Below are 16,965 nucleotides of genomic sequence, written 5' to 3' on the forward strand. Positions count from 1 at the left end.
CACATTTTGTTCTACTTAACAATATTCAGAGGATGTCCCTTGACCAGGACACTGCCAGCACACAACTCTACTGTACATCACCAGCCACAGAAGACATGTTTCTGCCGCTACAGTCCACAAAATGCCCCCCCCCCCACTGCCCCATGGACCTCCACGACATGCAACCACCACCATATGTCAGATGGTGAAACACCCGTGCACAGCCACACCAGAACATGCTCTCACCCCCTCCCCCCAACCCCAGCCTCAAATACACGCACATTGACAGAAACTAAATTAGTAACATTAGCGATTTATCACAGTCAGTAACTCTTCATATGAGTAAAACCTACCAGGATCTTTTGTTTATTTTTGGAACACAAAACAAAACAAAAAGCAAACCGGGTAGGATGTGAAATTATGTCATATAGAAGTATATTTATTTTTAACCGTAAAACAACCATTTCTCCATCACAATTCTACTATACTTGTGGGCACATTTGGTATACTAACAACACACACTCACTTATGCACGCATGCACACATGCACGGCTTGCACGCATGCACTGCGAGGCTACTGAATTGGCCTCATTCAAGCGTAATGTTGAAGAGAGAGGAAACATGAGGCGTTGTGCAAACACAGTGACTGACCGTGCACGCACGCACGCACGCACGCACGCACACACGCACACACGCACACACACTACCCCACATACACACACAGGTATGCACGCACACACATACACACCTCGACCTGCTAAGTGACACAAGTGTTATTATAGACAGCCAATGTAGGTCATGCTTTTAGAATGTATAGGCAGTCACTGTACAATTCACACCATACAGTATATACTGTATATCATTGCTGATATAAAAATAAAAAAACAGAACATGTGGTCCAATGGATCCAAACATACTGTACACAGACACTTTCTATGCCAACTACGAGAATTCTCGTACTTTCCCTCTACACCAGTTGTATGATGTATGATAATTCTCGTAGATAAAGCTTTATATCAAATATGAAACGGTTTAGCTGAAAATCTACTTTTAACACTGGCCCAGTTGCTAAGCAACGCCTTGCATACCCCCAGCACCAGGAGACATGCGAGCGCATCCCATAGGGTCCCATTAAAAGTAGGCTCTCCTCGCTGTCCGCGGTGATGATCATCCATCCGAGGTTTGGATCTGATTTTTCATTGCATTGAGCACGACATATTAACGTTTCTGGCGAAAGATGAACAGTGTGAGGCCATGAGCTAATGCTAATGTTTCTTACAATGTTCTTACAGTGTCATGTTTGTTTGTTTCTTTTAACATTAACTACTCAAAACCTAGCATCCCTGTTCTCTGGGGAACATTGCTCTGGCAATAAGGCCACTGTCAATGTGTTGTGAGCTTGTAGATCGGCTATTTTTGGCAAAGAGGTTTGGTTTGGTGTGACTCGACACCAAACCTCTTTGCCAAAAATAGCAGAGGAAAATTGCAGACCAAGTATTGAGGGTTTAAGTGGTTCAATGTCTGAAAATACACATCAACAAACAGAAAAAAGCTTAACGAAAAATGTACGTCGAATATACCTTTTTTCACTGACAAAATCTAATAAAAGTAAGCTATGACAAAACTAAATATATGGACAATGTTGTCAACAAACAAGTAGGGAAGGACTAGTGAAGAAGAGATCCAATAGAACTAAAAGGCAACTCATTTTATGCTTGCAAGATTTTAGCAGTGAGCCCAGTGTCTCTGATGTCATAGACACTGGGCTCACTTCCTTCCTGGACTACATTTCCCATAATGCTTTGGTGCACTGCTTCTCCTTGTTCATAGGGGGAGGGCTGTCTCACTGAGACAACAGTCAATGACATCAGAGACACTGGGCTCACTGCTAAAATCTAAGATATCTAAAACCACATATTACACACATAAAGACCCCCAGGAAAGTGTTCTATTAAAGTCTTCTAAATCTGTTTGTATTTCTCAATTTACTTCTATATTTGTAAAAAACAAAAAAATAAAAACAGAACATTAAAAAAACAAGTCTTCTAAACGTCGTCATTAACATATTTTTTTTGCAAAAAGGGTGAAGTTTCCCTTTAAACATGACTAAAACTAAATGGAAATGTATTCAAAAGACTGACAAAAGCTAAATCAAAATTTGCTGTCAAAATCAACACTACCATGAAATCTATGAAAAAGTTGAATACAATATGTAGTGGGGGTCCCTGCTTCATCTCTCTCTCTCTGCTAAGGGGTCCTTGACCTGAACAACACTGAAGGGTGTAAATTGGACTTAAATGAGTTGCCTCCTAATGTTCTGCTTGGGGGCACATTCACACTTAAGGGGGCCACATGGGGCACGTGTGTGTGTGTGGTGTGTGTGTGTGTGTGTGTGTGTGTGTGTGTGTGTGTGTGTGTGTGTGTGTGCATGCTAATGTGAGTGGGAGGTGAGTGGAGGCGGGACCCCATTCTCCTGCAAAGCGAATTAGGGGCAGGGGTCCCCAGCTGAGCAGCTTTACCGACAAAGGAGACAAGTGTGAGGTGTGTGTGTGTGTGTGTGTGTGTGTGTGTGTGTGTGTGTGTGTGTGTGTGTGTGTGTGTGTGTGTGTGTCCTGCCAAAGCACGTGTCAAAGACAAAGCCCCCATCAACATTTACACACCCTCAGGGGAGGAGAGAGATGGACTGATGAATTAGAGTAATGGATTAGAGAAGAGGAGAACAAAAGAAAGGGATATAAAAAATAGTGGGGTTGGAAATCTGTCCTCCGCTGCCCTTAGGACGAGGAGGTGTCTCTCTCTCTCTCTCTCTCTCTCTCTCTCTCTCTCTCTCTCTCTCTCTCTCAAAGTGCTAAGGCAGCAAAGGCTTTGGGTCAGTTGGTTCTTGTCAGCCGCCCACAATGACAGTTTGTCAACCATTCACAAGAGGGAAATGCAGTGAAGAAAGAGAAAGACAAGACAGGAAGTGAGCAACCTCCCTGCTTAAACTCTGGAGGCCAGCTAGGACCAAAAGAGAGGGTCTCGTCATCGGGAATATTTGTCAATAAACTTTTTATACACACTTCATTGACTTGTCCATGCCTTTTTTTTTATGTAAAATTGTGTTAGAGGCAATGAATAAGGCAATTTTACCAGTAGGCCTAATGATGCTTTGGATGAATGTAATATGCTTTGTATTGCTTTCATTAAGATGAAACGTATACATGATCTAGTGGATATATAATGAGTGCGAGTTCATATCATGTTTAACTGTTGAGTTTTTTTCCATCATGGATTCTGTCAGTTGATGTATTGTAAAATATATTTAACAAGAAGGTGTGTGTGAACATGACATTTTAACTGTACTGGAGATGACATATCTGACAGTGAACAGCGTCCTGATCTGGAAGGTGAAAGGTTTGCCAGGATCGAGTCATTCAACTGTTCGATTTACTGATTCGGTTCAACACTTCAAATCATGCTTCAAATACTTAAAGCTGTTGCATTTGTATATTAGCACAAAACCAACTGTGTTTCCTTGGAGAAATTGGTAAGACATTGTGTTATGCTGTCACTGCAGGGTTCAGACGTTGTAGGTAAAATGTACTAATTTCTGGCTTTATATTAACCTGCTATGGGTCAGGCTGTAGTCTGACGTCTTCATTTTAGACTATTATTAATTCACGTTCTCTCCTTAGTAAATAAATAGCAGTTAGATAATGATGCGCATCTGTGTAGTGTAGTGTAGTTGTGTGTTGTTAGCCTAGCTTAGCCTCAAACCTCAAAGATATAAAACACTGTATGGCAGCTGGTCTGGCGTGGGTGTCAAGCTGATCTCTACCTGTGCTCAAACGGGTTGTTGCATTATTAATCAGTTAGTTATAAAGTACGAGAATCCATAATCACTAAGGCAACAGGAACACTCTGACAATCACGCTCCGAGAAAAGACGCCAGAGCGGAAGTAGGGGGCGTGGCCAGGAATCTCACGTATATCCTTCATCCTACTTCACATTATGAAAGATATTTAGAAAATGTGGACTCTGACTACAAAGGTGTATTAAAGATCAGTGGTTCTCAGAGTTGAGGCGATACATTTAGTTGTACTTGGTTCCACACAGATAAGTCTACTATTTTCACAATTTGGCCAATGTTTTATGGAACAGTTTGTTTATTACTTTTGACATTTTATGTTACTCATTATTATCATTTTCATTAGAGGCATTATAAAGGTCTCAAAGGTATTTAGAAATGTGCAGATATACACTTGCCATGTCCTAGTATGAGCGAATAGGGGAAGGGGATCAACATGTGATTCCCTTGTTTGACGCGGCAAAAACTCGGATGTGTGTCAAAGAATATGATTATTGGCAGAATTGCGGAAAGTTTAGAAAATGTGGTGGTCCTGTTTTCATTTTTCACAAGATTGGTGGTTGTTGCAATTTACCTGCACTGCAATACTTCAGCATGTTGTGCAAGCTGTGACGAGAAAAAAAGTAACAATGTGTATGCGTTCCCTAATTCAATCCCAATGGTAGAAACTGCATTGTTTTACCCAGTGAAGTAATGGCAGATTAGGCCACGTCCCAAAATAACCCATGTGCGTCTCAAAGAATAAAGCCCCCCGCTCACATGGTGTAATTAGTGTGGTTGCTGTAGGCAACACATTATTGTTCTAGGTCAGAGAACTTTGATGTCATCTAAAGTAAACCTGCTTTTTTGTTAACCTTTTTGTTCATTGAGTTCCATGGATGTTTTTTTGTAACCTTTTCTGTAACCCCAAAAGTCCATTTACTATCACAGTTTTGACAATATAATGTCCAATCAGACAGGAGTGACATCACAATATGTAATATAAATGGCAAGACAGAATTAATCAAGAACAGAACTTTCTAGTGGTATAAACCCATGAATTACAGGTGTGAAAATGACTTCCCACATGAGAAACGAATAGCTACATGAAGAATTCAAGATGGAATTCATTTCCCAGCTGATTCCTCAGTGCAACTAGCTCCATAGCCTTAAGGCTCATACATAGTCTGGATTTTCGGTGGTGAGTTGACCACCGAACTACAACATGACGTCATGAGCCGCGGTGAAGAGCAAACCACCGCCACCGCTCCAGTCCTTCTCTCTGTTTTTACTCACCACCGCTCAACGTTATTTCAGCTCCGGTGGTCAGCTCAGCACCGGAGCGGTGGTCACCTCACCACCGAAAATCCAGACTATGAATGAGCCTTTACTGCTCTTGCTGCCGTTGCATTAAGGCTATGGAACGGATTGGCTTCCTACCTCGCATGAAATGCAGACCAGCCTCTGTAGCGAAAATAAAAATAATGTTTTACCTACTCACCAATACAAAGACGGGTTGTGTAATTAGAAAGCCTATTAGAAACCTTAGTGGACACACTTTGAGCCCCACACCACACGTAAAAAGGCACTTTTTGGCCAGAAAGGGATTTTGTTTTCACCGGGATTTTTTTAGTTACTCCACTGCGCCCTCTACCGATATTGCCAAGAGAAAACCCTCATAGAGGGTTCCTTCGGGTGAAAAAAATCCCTTTCTGGCCAAAAAGTGCATCCACTAAGGAATAATTCTAATTACACAACCCGTCTTTGTATTGGTGAGTAGGTAAAACATTATTTTTATTTTCGCTACAGAGGAGAGGCTGGTCTGCATTTATGCGAGCCCCGGAAGACGACAGTCCCAGATTGGTTAACAAGGACATTGATGAGATCATTAGTTCATCCCATTAGCCCTCATAAATGACCAACAACAATCAATATATAACAACAATCAATATAGATTAACACCCATTTCAATGGTATATGGACCCTCTAGATCTGCTAGTTTTGCAACACCATTTTGACAACAGTCCAAAATAAGGCTTGACCCATTAAAACCGGGAAAGCATCTGTGTCATTTTTTATTTTAGCTACGTAGGATTTAGAACATTGGTTTAGAATAGTTGGTTCTCAAATGGTATATGTTTTTAATTTTATATTTTATTTCTGAAGAATCTTGGAAGCGTTGAATGTTGAAAGATTTCAATTTTTTTAACACAAATCTTCCCTGATTTGACACGGGGTCGACTCCACATGGCCAAATACATATCATTTTCGGTGGTCCCGGTGGTCACTGATTTAGAAGACATTTGAACAGACTTTTTGAAAGCTGTAACTATATCTGAAAAGGTGTCATATAATCCCATGAGGGATGGGCCACGACGTGGCATGACACTTCAATAAAATCATTCATTCATCCATTCATTCGGGGCCATTTTGTTTTCACACATTTTTCTCCACAACAATTTTGTCATTATGCCAGTACTAGTACCCCACACACAAAACAAACAAAAACATGTCCATGAATTCAAGCCTCCATGGGGTTAGTAATCAATAGACATTTTTAATTTTAGGGGTGAACTATCCCTGTTCGAGGGGATGTTCGAGCACAGCAATGGTTTATAGGTTTGACCAAGGCTTTGCTGTGGATATGACAACTACATCACTCTACCATTCATAAAACACTTTGTGTCTGACCCCTGCATGGGAGGATCCTGCTTTAGCATGTGATAATTGATTAAATGCCATATAAAGTATATTTTACATGCATCACAATACTGTATATATAAAACATGAAAATAAAAACATATGCAATCTATAATATATTTTTGCAGCATGGAATATAAGGTTACTCTGTAGTCTGTACCCAACACCACTAAATCCATCTGCCCTCTCTCTTTCTCTCACACACACGCACGCACGCACGCACACACACAGAGCGTGGGTCATAAAAGGGTCACGAGGGAGTTATGCGTGCGTCTGCTGTTAAAAAGTGATTGACGTTCTTCTTTCTCCACTCATCCCCCAATCACTCCTCCTCCACTTTCTGCTCTATCTCTCCTCCACCTCCTCCTCCTGTGCCTCCTTTCTCCTCTCCTCTCAATCTGTCACTACTCACCCAGCCGGCTGTCACTCAGGGCTGTCACGATTACACATTAAAGATGACGGTTAATTGTCACACAAACTATCGCAATTATCAATTTAATTGTGTGGGGTTTTTTTGTGCATTGACCATTGGAACGTTACAATTTGTAAGAAATCACTGACACATTTAATATATTTTTGATATTGTTTTCTTTCCAAAAAATGTACAAAGTAGCCGAAATAGTTGATCTACATTACAAGCTTAAAACACGTGTTTTAAGCTTGTAGATCTGCTCATTATGGACATCTTTCAACGTGGAAATGATTACGCAAAAATAATTGTGATTATCTCAAATAATTGCGATTAGGTGATTATGCAATAATTGCAACAGTCCTACTGCCGTCCAGGGTCAACCTCACTTCCACATCCACACTGAGACCCTAACCCACACACGCAGTTGACTTAAAAAAACAATCATTGGTAGAACACTACAATATTTGAATGATAATATAACATTAATGCTGTAACCTCAACTCTTACAATTTAAGTGCTTATTGGGGGGGTCCCCAATTCAATATGATTATTTTGGGCGGTCGCGGCCTGTCTCAGGGGTGAGAGCGGCCACTTGGGAAACAGAACATTCCTGGTCCGATCCCGGTCCCCCTTGTGCTTAGTCCCTCTGTGTTAGTGTCCTTAAGCAAGACACATGTATCCCTTAACTGCTCCTGATGAACTGGTTGGTGCCTTTCATGGTTTCCCCGGCCCGTTTGTGTGTGTGTGTGTGTGTGTGCGTGTGTGTGTGTGTGTGTGTGTGTGTGTGTGTGTAGTTTGGCTAAGGGTGCTATAAATGTGCCAATTACTTGCTAACTTACTGCTGGGATGCAAACAGACAGACAGACAGACAGAGTGCATTTTCCATCATGTCTTACCTGGTGTTTTGATCCCACTATATCAACATGTCTGCATGTGTCCAGGCCCAGGGTCAAAGGACAAAGGTCACTTCCACTTGCAGAGGTCACGGGTCACCTATAAAGCGCACACACACGCGTCTCAATTATGACAAATCGTCCAAATGCAATTATTGGACATATATTTTCCATAATCCTCATAATTGTGGAATGTGGAATGCCACCACAATCATCAGGAGGATGAGGATCAGGATATTTTTAGATGGGGGTCTGTGGCCGAATACATATCATTTTGGGTGGTCCTTGACGTGCAAACGTTTGAGTAACTGTTATAGAAACAGATTTTTCAGGGGGAAAAAAGGTTAGGATTTAGGAGACATTAGCCTAAGGTCTTAATTAAGCAATATTACACAAGAGGGCGTGATTTATCGTGATTATTATATTTTTGTAATGCCAGATTTAGCCACTATGACCGCAAATGTCCCATGCTCCACTGCTAGCCTAGCCACTCAGCTGTGCTGGTCTTGCAGAGCAGAGCCGCTCTGCAAGACCAGCACAGAAGATTTTTAATGTTTTGATTAGGTGTGCCATCATGCTCGTTTAAGCACAGGCAGATGGCTATTTCAACCAATCAGATTGATTCCTCGAAACTCTACCTGTTGTATAATGTGGTAACAGTCATCTTAGTCTTTCTGGAAACATCTGAATGTGGTTTTCCTTGTTGTCTCATTATCAGCTACAGGGTTTCAAAAACAAAGGTTTATTTATAGAAGTGTGTCTCAATGGGGGGCGCTGGAAGCAATATTGTTGAAAGAGGGGTTAGCTGCGGTGCTGTTGGTTGGGGGGGGTTATGTCATCAGGGATACAAATTAATATGCAGTTGGCCGTGGAAAATATTGTGTGCCAGGGAACCCATACATACCATAGTTGAATTGTTAAAATGTTTAAAAAATATTCAAAATTAGTTTTTTTTTATTATTATTATTACAATTATTATTATTACCGGTATTATTATTATTATATTTCCTATAATGAAAAGAAAGTGTGTATAGCCAGTGTGTATAACATTAAAGTGGTTAAACCAAATTTTATGATATTAAAAAAAAAAAAAGATTCTCTGGAATTCTTGTCTGTTTTTGTCAAGCGACACACTGCGTGACAAATGATGCCCGCGACAGAGCTGGAATTTGTCTCACAGCATTGTGACCTCATCTTCCAGTTATGTAGTGCTGACTTCTGAAGCGCTCACTGTAATTGACAATTTATTCGTTCTTCTGTTTAGCGTTGCTTTATATTGTTGATTTTGCGACTTAGTTTTCGTTTTGCCTTTTATTGCTGTATACAGCAGTACCTTTTTATTTTTCTTCCTCTACCTGCAACTATGTAACCTTAACTGCAGTGCACTGCCACCCCCATCCATCCATCCATCCATCCATCCATCCATCCATCCATCCATCCATCCATCCATCCATCCATCCATCCATCCATCTAGTGTCTCTCTCTCTATCTATCTCTATCTCTCTCTCTCACTCTCTCTCTCCCACAGAGCAGATAATATAACAATCCAGTGTTCGTAACAGTGGCATAACCTGAGAGAAAATTCCTCCCTGCTAATAATAAGCAGGCTACCGGAGAGCTGTCCACTTTCAACCTGGCATCGAAATGAATAGCAGATCTACAAGCCGCAAACGCTAAGCAGAACAAAGCGTTGTGAGCTTGTAGATTGGCTTAACTAAGTAGTTAAGAAGGTATTCTTGTCAGGCCGTGGCAATGGGGAGGTGAAAGTTCAAAGCGGTTGCAATATTCTCACATGGAAACGAAAAGAGAGCTAATTATAATATCCTGGCCTGCCATGGCAACCGATTTAATGTTGCCATGGCGATGGGCGGGGTGTAGCTTAGTGGGGATGCGCACACACACGCACGCACGCACGCACACACGCACTGTTCACACTGTTGATCAGTGGTGGCAAAAGTATTTTTTACTTAAAGGGGTACCGGTATTTCACAAAAATACTTTTGGTAATTGTATCATCTACTCAGGCTTATGTGAACACCCTAGACAGTTTTTAAGTTGCTCGATTCAGTATTTAGATATTTGATAGTCATTTTAGCCTTCCTATACAAACTCCATTTTAACCATGATACATTCATCGAAAACACCTTGGTCCTTGGTTCTGATATTGTTCCTCTGATACGTGAGCAGGTGCCCGTGTTTTTTGTAACTAGACCTGTACACGCCCGTTGGCTACCGGCCTACTTAAGAGCGATGCAACTTGGGAACCTAATAATACCTGCTGTCAACTTGTCATAGCACCCGTTTTGTCTGTGTCCCACATGGAGATCTCTGTGTCTGTCTGTCTGCCTGTGTGTGAAGAGTGCAAACTGAAAAGTGGAGTGGTTAAGTAATCAATTTGCATTGCCATGGCAATCAATTGGCTGAGGCAGAGGCTGGAAATTGCACAGGTGAGGGGATTTAGGCTGATTAGGCCCACTGGCAGAGCCTGACCAGAGCCTTTTGTGGTGGTTCTGGAGAACCGTGGGTCCGACAGACTCGATACCAGCAGTGCACTCCCTGGGGTGTGGAACATGTGTGTCAAATGTGAAGTCGGTGGGGCAAACGGTTCTCGAGTTACGTGCATTACAACCGTACACACACACACACACACACACACACACACACACACACACACACACACACACACGCACGCAGACACACACACAGAGACGTGGCGCATTTATAGAAGGATTACTTATTTAATTTATCTTTATGTTTAGATATTTTTATGCAACGTTGTTATTTTTCTTTTCCAAAAATATTATTACAAATAAATTTAAAAAGTAATTCAAAAACCACACGCACCTCACGTATTAGAGGGACAATATCATTCACCAGAACGAAGTATGGGCGTTTTTGATGAATCTAACATGGTTAAAATGGAGTTTGAAGTTGCAATGGGTTAGGAAGGGCAGCTAAAATGAATACCAAATATCTAAATACTGAATCGAGCAACTTAAAAATGTCTGGGGTGTTCACATACGCCTGAGTAGATGATAAAATGACCTTTTTTAAGTGAAATATCCCTTTAAGTATCAATATTGTAATATAGAAATACTCAAGTAACAAGTAAAAGAGTAAAAATTTACTTGAGTAAAAGTACAAAAGTATTGACATCAAAATGTACTTAAAAGGGACACAGTGGCGCAGTCGGTATAGTGCTGTTGCCTCAAAGCTAGAAGGTCCTGGGTTTGATTCCCGCTGGGGACACTGTGGGCACTGGGGGTGTGTTCTCTCCTTCGTGTCATCAGTGTTCAGGGTTGGCGAAAAGACACTCTTTGCCTTTTCAAACTCTATCTTCCTCCTCAGATCCCCCGCTGGCCACCATGCCATAGCCTACGGTGAAATTGGTGACCTCACGAAATTACCATATTGACATTATTGAGGACTTTCACATAATCCCTCACCACTGGTGACATGTTTCGGTGGGTCAGTAATTTCACCATAACGCCGCCATGCTGGAGGATGGGGAAAAGCCCCATTCAGACCCCCCAACACTCCAATACATCTCAGAGGCAAATATTGTACTTCAGTCCTATATACATTTCAGCCATTTGAAAAGGGCCAATCTACAAGCTCACAATGTGACATATTGTGAGCTTGTAAATCTGTTATTTTCAAATGATTTTTATACATACATACATTTTACTTTGGTGTAAGTAGATTTTGATGCCAATACTTTTGTACTTTTATTCAACTACATTTTGAATTCCGGACTTTTACTTGTAACAGAGTATTTCAGTACTTTTACTTAAGTACAAACTTTGAGTACCGGTACTTTTTTCCACCACTGAAAAGAAACTATACTTTCGCTACTCACCGGAAAACAAAGACGGTCTTTTTCGGATGTTGAAAATCTTTACTCCCAGAAGACTCTCAGAACCCTCCAAAAAATAATAAAATATTAAAAAAATAATCCACCTGATGAATTTGTATCCACTCAAAATTGCCACCTAGAGATCCAATCAAAATAAAAAATGATCCTTATGGTCCTTCTATATAAAACCTTTCGAAAGCACTTCATCGCGTTTGCCTCTTGAAATGTTTGTCTACTGGAAACCAGGTGTATACAGTATAGCCTACCTCACGGGTCCAAATACAGTAACCTGAACCCACATGGAGATCTCTGTGTCTGTCTGTCTGTCTGCCTGCCTGCCTGTGTGTGAAGAGTGCAAACTGAAAAGTGGAGTGGTTAAGTAATCAATTTGCATTGCCATGGCAATCAATTGGCTGAGGCAGAGGCTGGAAATTGCACAGGTGAGGGGATTTAGGCTGATTAGGCCCACTGGCAGAGCCTGACCAGAGCCTTTTGTGGTGGTTCTGGAGAACCGTGGGTCCGACAGACTCGATACCAGCAGTGCACTCCCTGGGGTGTGGAACACGTGTGTCAAATGTGAAGTCGGTGGGGCAAATGGTTCTCGAGTTACGTGCATTACAACCGTACACACACACACACACACACACACACACACACACACACACACACACACACACGCACGCAGACACACACACAGAGACGTGGCGCATTTATAGAAGGATTACTTATTTAATTTATCTTTATGTTTAGATATTTTTATGCAACGTTGTTATTTTTCTTTTCCAAAAATATTATTACAAATAAATGAAAAAAGTAATTAAAAAACCACACGCACCTCACGTATTAGAGGGACAATATCATTCACCAGAACGAAGTATGGGCGTTTTTGATGAATCTAACATGGTTAAAATGGAGTTTGAAGTTACAATGGGTTAGGAAGGGCAGCTAAAATGAATACCAAATATCTAAATACTGAATCGAGCAACTTAAAAATGTCTGGGGTGTTCACATACGCCTGAGTAGATGATAAAATGACCTTTTTTAAGTGAAATATCCCTTTAAGTATAAGTATCAATATTGTAATATAGAAATACTCAAGTAACAAGTAAAAGTCTGGAATTCAAAATGTACTTGAGTAAAAGTACAAAAGTATTGACGTAAAAATGTACTTAAAAGGGACACAGTGGAGTGGCGCAGTCGGTATAGTGCTGTTGCCTCACAGCTATAAGGTCGTGGGTTTGATTCCCGCTGGGGACACTGTGGGCGCTGGGGGTGTGTTCTCTCCTTCGTGTCATCAGTGTTCAGGGTTGGCGAAAAGGCACTCTGTGCCCTTTCAAACGCTACACTCTGTGTAGAATTTGCATGTTCTCCCCGTGTCCCCTAGGGTAGGTACCCTCACAAAAAACATGCAGTAATCCTGGTCTCTAAACTAATTCCAATAGGCTACTCAAATATCTTCCTCCTCAGATCCCCCGCCGGCCACCATGCCATAGCCTACGGTGAAATTGGTGACCTCACGAAATGACCATATTGACATTATTGAGGACTTTCACATAATCCCTCACCACTGGTGACATGTTTCGGCGGGTCAGTAATTTCACCATAACGCCGCCATGCTGGAGGATGGGGAAAAGCCCCATTCAGACCCCCCAACAAACTTCTACTCCAATACATCTCAGAGGCAAATATTGTACTTTTACTTTAATTAACCACTTAAGTCCTATACATTTCAGCCATTTGAAAAGGGCCAATCTACAAGCTCACAATGTGACATATTGTGAGCTTGTAAATCTGTTATTTTCAAATGATTTGTATACATTTGAAAACTTTAAATGGGACAGTGCAAAATTAGTACTTTTACTTTGGTGTAAATAGATTTTGATGCCAATACTTTTGTACTTTTATTCAACTACATTTTGAATTCCGGACTTTTACTTGTAACAGAGTAGTTTTATGTTTCAGTACTTTTACTTAAGTACAAACTTTGAGTTTTCCACCACTGAAAAGAAACTATACTTTCGCTACTCACCGGAAAAACAAAGACGGTCTTTTTCGGATGTTGAAAATCTTTACTCCCAGAAGACTCTCAGAACCCTCCAAAAAATAATAAAATATTTAAAAAAATAATCCACCTGATAAATTTGTATCCACTCAAAATTGCCACCTAGAGATCCAATCAAAATAAAAAATGATCCTTATTCCTTCTATATAAAACCTTTCGAAAGCACTTCATCGCGTTTGCCTCTTGAAATGTGTGTCTACTGGAAACCAGGTGTATACAGTATAGCCTACCTCACGGGTCCAATACAGTAACCTGAACCCGATTCTAAAAACACTGGAACCACATGCTCCTATACGCTACTGTTACCCTAACCGTCTGAAGGTCCACATGCTCTGGAACCACATGCTCCTATACGCTACTGTTACCCTAACCGTCTGAAGGTCAATAAAGACAGTGTGGTGTACTTTTTACTTTAAGTAGCTACAAGTACAGTTGGGTGCCACCGATATTGTCCCTTATCATTTGACCCATTTAGGCCTGACCTCAAAATTTAAAAAAATCCTTCTAAATCCTCCAGTTTTCTGAAATAAATATTTTCACGATTTTTCAAAAATAGCAGACCTACAAGCTCGTAGCGCGCCACTCGGTGGCGCGCTATGAGCTTGTAGATCTGCTATTTTTCAATAGCTAAATTATAACAATGTTTAAAACACCAAAAGGGGTTCCCGCCCAAAATGGGTTAACTGTCCTTTTGCGCAGATCACGCAAACCTCAGCAAAAAGAAAAGGACAATATCGATGGCCTCCAACTGTAGTAATAGTATATGCACAGCAGCCATTTTGGAAAGAACTTGGGACCCTTCCCTACTTCCTTCACAGCAGGTGTTACCGATGATGCTAATGAAGGCTCTGCATTCTGGTCAAACAGAGTCAGGGTGCTGCTATTGTGCATGTTGGCTCACTGGAAACACTCTGCTACACCAGTGGGTCTCAAAGTGTCCTTGAGTGGGTTCCAAATGTCCCCGTACTGGTGTGTATAACTCTGAGAGTGTACAAATGGAACCAAATAGACTCATTTGGTTTCATTTGTACACTCTCCGAGTTATGGGGGTCCTTGAAATAAATAAATAAATTGAGAACCACTGTACACTAAATGTAGAGCCTTAATTAGTATCATCGGTAACAGTGTTGTTTTTGGCAGCAAATTTTAATTTTAGTTTTAGTCATACTTTTGAATAGTTTTCATTTAGTTTTAGTCACATTTTAGTCACCTGGAATGTTTTAATGTTAGTCTAGTTTTAGTCGACTAAGTGTCATGTGATTTTAGTCGACTAAATCTACAGTTGATTTAGTCGACTAAAATGTATTTTGGTGGGCCGTCGTAATGACAGATTCTACACTTGCTAAAAATAGCTGATCTACAAGCTCACAACGCGTCGTGCTGCGACGTGTTGTGAGCTTGTATAGATCTGCTATTTTCAGCACGCAACCAAGTGTAAAATGACTTATATACTGGAGCTCTTGTCCACTAGTCTCTTCCTAGTTTTCTAGTTTTTATTTGTTGACGAAATTGTCAGTATAGGGTTAGGGTTAGGGTTTTAGTCATCATGGTTAGTTTTTTTAGTTTCCATTTAGTTTTCATCAGTGGAAAAAGGTAGTTGACGAAAAAAATGTGTCTTAGTTTTAGTCGATGAAATCAACACTGATCGGTAACAACTGTGAAGAAAGTAGGGAAGGCTCCCGGGAGTAGGAAGAGTTATTCAGTGTGCATAGAGCCTATAGGCTACCACCCTAAAAGTCCTGTGTCCAGATTTGTACTTATTGGCATCAAAATGGCGAGTAAAAGTAGCAATGCACCACGTTGTGAGCTTGTAGATCGGCAATTTTCGAACAGCCAAAGGATGAAATAGTGCAATAAGTGGCTGTGTGTGAGTCAAATGACACACATTGATAATGCTATTGATAATGTCAGACTTAGATTTATGTCATTATGATTTTTTGTGTTATACTGGGTGTATAAAATAAAGTAAATACAACTCATTGTTTTACTAAAGTAAATGTACTTTCCACCACTGAATAAAGGTGCCAAACACTGGGATGTAAGTGTGTCAAACATATGGTGCGTGCACGCAGTCGCGCACGCCAGGTGTGTAAGAATCTCCAGTTTCGAGCCTCTGACTAATTCAGAGAGAGAGCGCTCACAGATCCGTTACAGACGCGCAGATCAACCCCCCTGTGGCTGAAACTTGCAGCGTGGGCGGTGCTATTGGAAGCACCGCCCACACTGCAAGTTGCAGCTGCGCACAAGCTTCATTTTCCATTCACCAGCTGTTTAAAAACCAGGAAGTGAGTCCTGCTCTTATCTGCATCTTGCATCTTCGTAACTCGACTGTCTGGGAGTACCCACACACATACACCTGCTGTCACAGCGTTGCCACGTCTGCTTATTATAAGCAGTGGTGTAATTGTAAAGTAAAATCACACCTGTGTGAACTGAGTGGTGCAACTCCCCTCTCCCCCTGCCTCTCTCTCTCTCTCATTGGCAGGCAACAGTGCAGCACTATCTCTCTCTCTCTGTTTCTGGCACAACAGCGACACTTTTGCCCCTGGTACTCTAAACATAGTCACTTAGGTACATAGGTTAAGACGGACATTGCTGTTCCTTGGAGTGGTTGCACCACTCAAAAAAGCACATGTACTCAGTCTGTATTCTGTAGCCTATTTATTTAAGTGCACATTTGAGGAATATTTACTTTACTGGAGTATCTTTGCAATTTGCAGTATTTTAACTCCGCTACATCTCAGAGGCAAATATTGTACTGGTTTACTCAACTACAAGTATTTTAAAACTTTATTTACTAGTTACTTTGTAAATCGTTATGATTTTTATTTTTTACAAAACTGCAATAACCAATTCATCCCTAGATACTTTACTGTATCTATTTGAAAATAGCAGATCTACAAGCCCACAACGTGTCACTTTGTGATGCGTTGTGAGTTTGTACATCTGCTTTCTCAAAAGATTAAATGGGACAAACATTATACATAATGAGTGAGTACTTTTGGTAATTTAAGTACATTTTGATGCCAATAGCTTTATACTTTTACTCAAGTTTTTAGTACTTGCTAGTACTAATTTTACTTAAAGGTATCTTCAGGGATTTCACTTAATTCAAATATCACTTTTTTGTGTGATAATCCTTCCTACTATAGAGTGCGCTGACCAGCCGTCTGTGTACAAATTGTATTCACTGAGACAGACAGACAGACAGACAGACAGACAGACAGACAGACAGAC

The 16,965-nt window shown here is 40.8% G+C and overlaps 1 protein-coding gene across 3 annotated transcripts in view; it reads right to left on the reverse strand.

The window, feature by feature from the left end:
- LOC306912338 (SPRY domain-containing SOCS box protein 4-like) overlaps window positions 1-16,965 on the reverse strand; it is a 68,518-nt gene that overhangs the window by 44,745 nt on the left and 6,808 nt on the right. The window contains exons 1-2 of one of the 3 annotated variants that reach the window (XM_079488484.1): window positions 11,670-11,789; window positions 7,814-7,910 (exon numbers count right to left, since the gene is read on the reverse strand). The exons of 1 other annotated variant lie outside the window; for it this stretch is intronic. The gene's annotated coding sequence lies outside the window, so the exon portion shown is untranslated. Of the gene's footprint in view, window positions 1-7,813; window positions 7,911-11,669; window positions 11,790-16,965 lie in introns of those variants that run through there. One more of the 3 variants, XM_079488483.1, reaches the window with a different exon arrangement.

The sequence above is a fragment of the Electrona antarctica genome (assembly GCF_951216825.1).
Source record: "Electrona antarctica genome assembly, chromosome: 19".
NCBI lineage: Eukaryota > Metazoa > Chordata > Actinopteri > Myctophiformes > Myctophidae > Electrona > Electrona antarctica.